The sequence below is a fragment of the Hemiscyllium ocellatum genome, chromosome 20 (assembly GCF_020745735.1).
Source record: "Hemiscyllium ocellatum isolate sHemOce1 chromosome 20, sHemOce1.pat.X.cur, whole genome shotgun sequence".
Lineage (NCBI taxonomy): Eukaryota > Metazoa > Chordata > Chondrichthyes > Orectolobiformes > Hemiscylliidae > Hemiscyllium > Hemiscyllium ocellatum.
In genome coordinates, this window is record NC_083420.1 from 7,580,785 (window position 1) to 7,586,784 (window position 6,000).

The 6,000-nt window shown below is 37.6% G+C and overlaps 1 long non-coding RNA gene across 1 annotated transcript; it reads left to right on the forward strand.

Annotated features, from left to right (window-relative positions):
• Positions 1-1,058: 1,058 nt before the first annotated feature.
• LOC132825125 (uncharacterized) lies at positions 1,059-6,000 on the forward strand. Its single transcript, XR_009645754.1, has 3 exons — positions 1,059-1,125; positions 3,283-3,528; positions 5,915-6,000. It is a non-coding gene; the product is annotated as an uncharacterized LOC132825125 (long non-coding RNA).

Sequence of the window (6,000 nt, forward strand, 5' to 3'; positions counted from 1 at the left end):
AATAAAGAAAATAAAAGATTTGTAAAGCAAAAGTATTTCTGCAGGAAGATTTTAATTTTACAATTAATGATTTTGCAGATTATTTAGTAAAAGTTTTTCCATATTCTATTGAAAATAGTACTGGAGCTAGGTTTGCATTTAGTTATGCAGTTCTTAATTTGTAATGTTCAGTAATAAAACTCCTCTCTACAGATCCTGCAATACACTTCCTTTACAGAGAAAAATTGAATTCTGATGAGAGATTATTGCCTTTTCAAACTCTTACTGGTCTTTTCAAAATATGTAATATAGTCTGTATTAGAGAGGCATTATTTATTTTCTTGTACAGGTGTCAAGTCAAATTTTTAATTTGCTTTTCAAGGAGGTGGTTGTGATACTGGTATTTTGTGTAAAACATTGCGCTGCTGTCTTGTCAATGCAGCTTGAGTTATTCGGGAAAAATCTTTGGATGGCAAGCACAAGTTAAAACTGGCATTTTTATTTAGTGTTAAAACGGGCAAAATTAGTTGAAATTTACAGCTTATCTTGGTCAGGCTGGTTTACAGCTCTTCTTGCCTAGCTCCTGAACAATAAATGGCTCAAGAGGAGTTTGCTGCTCTCATCAACGTAACTGCTAGATTGTGTACTGGAGTCTCTGTATTTGTTTCAAGTGCAAATTTTGCCATAAAGTGAAATAACTTGATAAACAGTTTGCATCAACAGAAGTAATCTGTGAAACATGGCAATAGAGGAATGAGACAACTATCCATATTTAAATTGAGACACTTGTTTACAGCAATTAATGGATAATTCAACTAGGAATCCTTTACATCCTGGATAATTAAGATTTCAGTGAAGTTTGAACACTTCCACTGATGGACAAAGTTGTCAGTGTATTGTCAAAAGATGCTACTCTGTTTAGCCTAAATAAATATCTCTCAGGATGGAAGTACAGGACAATGTCATATGACCAATTTTTTTGGATGTAGATTAAAACTTTTTTAAAATTTGTAAAATATTCTGGGGTTTTTGCTGTAATTTAATAATCTTAGCTAATCATGAATTTGTTATTGAATGCAGGTACTTCAGGTGAAAGTTTCAAATCAGAGAATATTCAGCCCTTTGTGAAAAATGATACCAAAAAAGGTAAATATTTGGAATGTTGGGTACAGCTGTTTAACTGCACTTTTACTTTGGATTAACTGAGCGTCTAACTCTCCTCTGAATATTTCTGCTCTTCTGAAAATATTTTCCATTCCATACAGCGCCCCTCTTGAACAAGTCACTTGACCGATAAGAAAGTGATGGGGGGGGGGATGCGTTGTTCTTTAAGCTGCCCCTCCTGAAATAGGCTTTGTCTACGAACTTGAGAGAAAATCCTAATGTCAGTTTGCATTCATACAACATCATTTAAATCCTTCAGCATGACAAAGCACTTGAAAAATATTGTGGGGTTTTTTTGTACATACGATGTAGGCAAGTATTGTGATAAATGTGAAAAGTCTGTTTGGCGGTGATTGATGGAAGTTGGCAAGTCGACACTTTGGGCATAAGCCCTTCATCATCTAGAATGAAGAAGAGCTTATACCCAACATGCCGTCTCTGCTGCTCCACAGATGCTGCCTGACCTGTGCTTTTCCAGCATCACACTTTACAACCCTCACTCTCCAGCATCTGCAGTCCTCAATTTCTCCTAGTAATTGAGGGAAGGATGTTAAACAGAATTTCCTGTTCTCTGAATAATGTCATGGAGCATTCTGTTGCTGTTCATTCTTCCCTATGTGGAAAACTGAGAAGGTAGATGTCAGCTTAATTTTTAAGCTCCCATCTGAAAATGAATGATAACCAAGCAAGTCAGGCCGGCATACAGTGAGCGTATGCTTTCAGTTCTCAGTACATTGAAGCTCCATGTTATTGAATTTGACTGCCTGGGATGAGCCATTTTAAAATGACGCAAATCCCTGCTCAGTTAGGCAATATGAAGTTACTACTTACAGTAATCCACGCACCTTAGCTGAATGCCAGTGCTTGGACATCCTCTAGGAGACAGTTGACAAGCTCAGATTGAAACAGGTAATTGATTCCTCTGTTTTATTGCTTCGGACATTTGTATGTTATGTAAATTACAGCCAAATAAAGATGCATTACCTTGCCCAAATATCAATCCTAATCTACTATTTAAGCACATGTCTGTAAGGCTTGACTGTGCATTACCAATTGTTTTGTTCTCATATGTCTAAGCTTAATTAAGATGTTAATCGATATAAACATGGTTTGTATTTCAAAATGTTTTTATTTAAATTGTCGTTTTCAAAGTAGCTGATATGATTTTTAACTGTGAAATTGTTTTATTTGAAGCTATTAATCTTATTGTTGTACCACTCATGTAACAAGCTTTTATCTTCCTTATTTCATAAATATATACAAATAGAATATCTCTAAACACTTGGTAAGGTATTGCCTGGTTAGGAAAAAAGTGAGTTATCAGGGTGGACCACAAGTGTTAGCTTGGTTCTCTTAACTGAGTTGATGTAAATAAGTGAAGCAATGAGAAATTAATATAAACAAATGTGAAATATGTGCTTTGACAATATTGAACAGTGTACAGAATGTGTCAACATCACCTTAGGACAAGTAGGAACATGCTATAAATAGAACTTCAAATGTATTGTTAGAATACATTCCAGGAATGATGTTAAAATAGCTCGAAGATGAGGTTGAAAAGAGCTACGATTCTAAAATTCAATGCGCAACGTGGCTCTCCTTTTTAAGAGAACAAAACTCAATACTATCCATGAAATTGGCTTTCCTTTGATGGAATGTTTACTGCATTTTTAATTGTTTTTTTAAAAAGGAGTGAATTGTTCAGGAGTGGTCCCTTCTTGGCTCAATCAAAATAGATCTCTGGGAGAGGAAGGTGGGAATGGGTTTAGGAGCGTGTGGGGGTGGGGGGTGGGAGGAATACATTGTTCTTTACCCCTCAGGGATGCTTGTGTGTTGAACTGATCTCTTGACCAAGGAGGGTTGCCCAAGATATGGGCAAGGAGGAAGTGTCTAAAAGTGGAGAAAGAAGAAGCTGCACAAGAGTAAGAAAATTGAAATAACACAAGTATAAAGATTCGAGAAGAAAATGCATAATCTTCAAATAATTTAAAAACTCTAACTGAATCAGTCTGGTTTAATAGAAATGAACTTCTGGGCAAACCATGCAGACCAGTGCACTATTTGACAAAGCACATCACAATTTTAGATTGCACTAAAATGTATCAGTTGAAAAAATATACATTTTTTTTCTCCAAATAGTTTCAAGCTGCGCTTCTGAAACTCTGCAAGAGGAATCCATCCATTCTTTACTCAGCAATGTTCAAGAGGAACAAACTCCAGTGTTGCCTGTATTATCTGCTTCAGCCAGGCAGAGTAAATTTCACGTACCTCTGAGCTCTCCATCGGCAGCACTAGGCCCCTCGGCACGTATGGCAGGAGCGCTTCATTGTTTATCATGGCTGTCAATAATGAACAAAAAGCTGTAACCTACACAGTTCCAGGCAGGTAAAAGACTTTCTGCATGTGATATGGAAACAAAGAACACAAAAGGCATTGTTGGCTGCACAGTCTTGTCACCTGGTCTCTTGCTCTCTGTCTGTATGTCTGTCATGTTCTCACGCCCTTGCGCTCACATTCTCAAAATCTTTGGAAAAAGGCTTATATTTTTCTCCTTAAAGGCATCTATATAGCTCTGACTAAACATCAGCGGCACTAATAGTTATGGAATGCATCAAAACAATGATTTTGCTATAAACTAATATTTTTACCTGACAAAAAGATGGGATTGGAGGCTTGTTTTCGTCTTAATCAATTCTCCCATGTACATTCTTGTAATATTTTCACACTTCTTACAATCATGCATATTTCAGTGAAGAAGCCAAGGCTGTAACATTGGGTTGTGGAATTTTCTATCACTGGCAAGACAACTTCCTTCACAAACATTCACATTAGGAGGAGGTTTACACATTTGGCCCTTCAAGCCAGGTCTGCCATTTAGTAAGATAGTGGCTGATCTGATTATAACTTCAACTCTGCTTCCTACCTACCCCAATTATCCTCTCATTCTTAAATAACAAGGGAGTCAATCAACCTCTGCCTTTTTAAAAAAAAATATTAAGTGACCGAGGCTTCACTGCTTTCTGGGGAAGAGTGTTCCAAAAACTCTCCCTCACCCCTCCCTTAAAATGGGAGACCCTTTTTTTTAAATTGTGTCCCTAGTACAGGATCTAGTACAGATATATTTCAATAAGGTTGCCTTTTCCCCTGTTCCCATTAATGGTTTAAATCTAGTAACAAGTCAAGTTTCTCCAGGCACTCAACACTAGTGATGCAGCAGGAGAAACAACCAATTCAAAGTATTCTCTCACTGAACCAGAAAGTGAAAAATTACTGACCATCTTCACTCTTAGCTTAAGTTTTCTTATAGTGAATTAAATAATTGTGGTTACATTAAAGGAGAAGTTAAAATATTTATAAGCTTATAAATTTACAAATGAGTGTAAATGATAGGAAAAATTTAACTTCCACGTGTAAAATCACCTTTTCAAGGGCTGTGTGAGGCATTTTAGCAGTAATGTAAACATAAGACCCTGTTTATAACGTAGACCAACAGCCCCTAGAGTCTCCTTTACCATTCAATAAGATTACACCTGATCAAGTCTTGCCTTAACTCCAGTTTTCTACCTGTTCCTTGTAATGCTTGACTTCCTTATAGTTCAATATCTGTTCATCTGTGTGTTAAATCCATTCAATGATTCATCGTCTAACTCTCTAGGGTAGAAATTTCCAAAGCTTTACAACCCTCCAAGAGAAGAATTTCTGTATTTCCCATCTTAGTTGGATAACAACAGAAATGTGTTTATTCAGAAATTCTGCCCCCTAGCTCTGGATTCCGCAGGGAAAAGCTTCCTTTCATTGACCACGCTGACAGCCACCTCAGATCTGTTATGTTTAAATTAAATCACGCCTCTCTTTCCAGTGAGTATGGGCCCAAATTGCTCAATCTTTTTTATTAGAAGACAACCCCTTCAAACTGTTAAACAGCCTTAATCTGATCTACCTCCAAGGCAAGTATATTCCTTTTGCACACAGCATTCTAGGTGTGGTCTCAAGTAATAGCCTGAGCAATCGTGGCAGAATGTCCTGCTTTTGTATTCCATCTCCCTCTTCACCCCCCCCCCCCCCAAGTGTAACATTCCATTTGCCTTACGAATCATTTACTGTGCCTGCATGTTAATGCTGTTTCATGTACGAGAATTTCCAGAGCCCTCCACTGTAGCAGTTACACTCATTCCCAAACTGGCTGAGATTACCATGATGAATTTTCCTTCCCCATCACTAAGTATGGTCATGATTTGGAGATGCCAGTGTTGGACTGGGGTGTACAAAGTTTAAAAATCGCACAACACCAGGTTATAGTCCAACAGGTTTAATTGGAAGCACACTAGCTTTCGGAGCGACGCTCCTTCATCACAATCACCTGATGAAGGAGCATCGCTCCGAAAGCTAGTGTGCTTCCAATTAAACCTGTTGGACTATAACCCGGTGTTATGATTTTTAACTAAGTATGGTAGTGACTCTTAAAACACCACCATTGTCTCACTGCAATGTTAAGACTTTGGTGAATTTACCTTTTTGTATGGCTGAGCAGGGACTGTAACTCTTAGAGAAGTGGAGGAGAAGCATTGGTGATATGGGACTTCAACAACACTGTAGCAATTTTCAGATTCAAGGGTTTAGATGACTTATTTATAAATGGCAATGCTTTCTGTCAGAGTGACCTTCTAGTTTTCAGATATTCATTCTATATCTGACTGGACTGTACTTTTAAATCATTCCCAGGTATTCATATTCTTTTTCTAATTGAATGTTTCGAAATTTACAACTTCAGGAACTCGGCCTGCGTTAGTTGGAACACTACTTGGCCACCAAGTCTGCGTTAAAAAGGATACCTCTTTGATGGTCCAGGCCTGCATT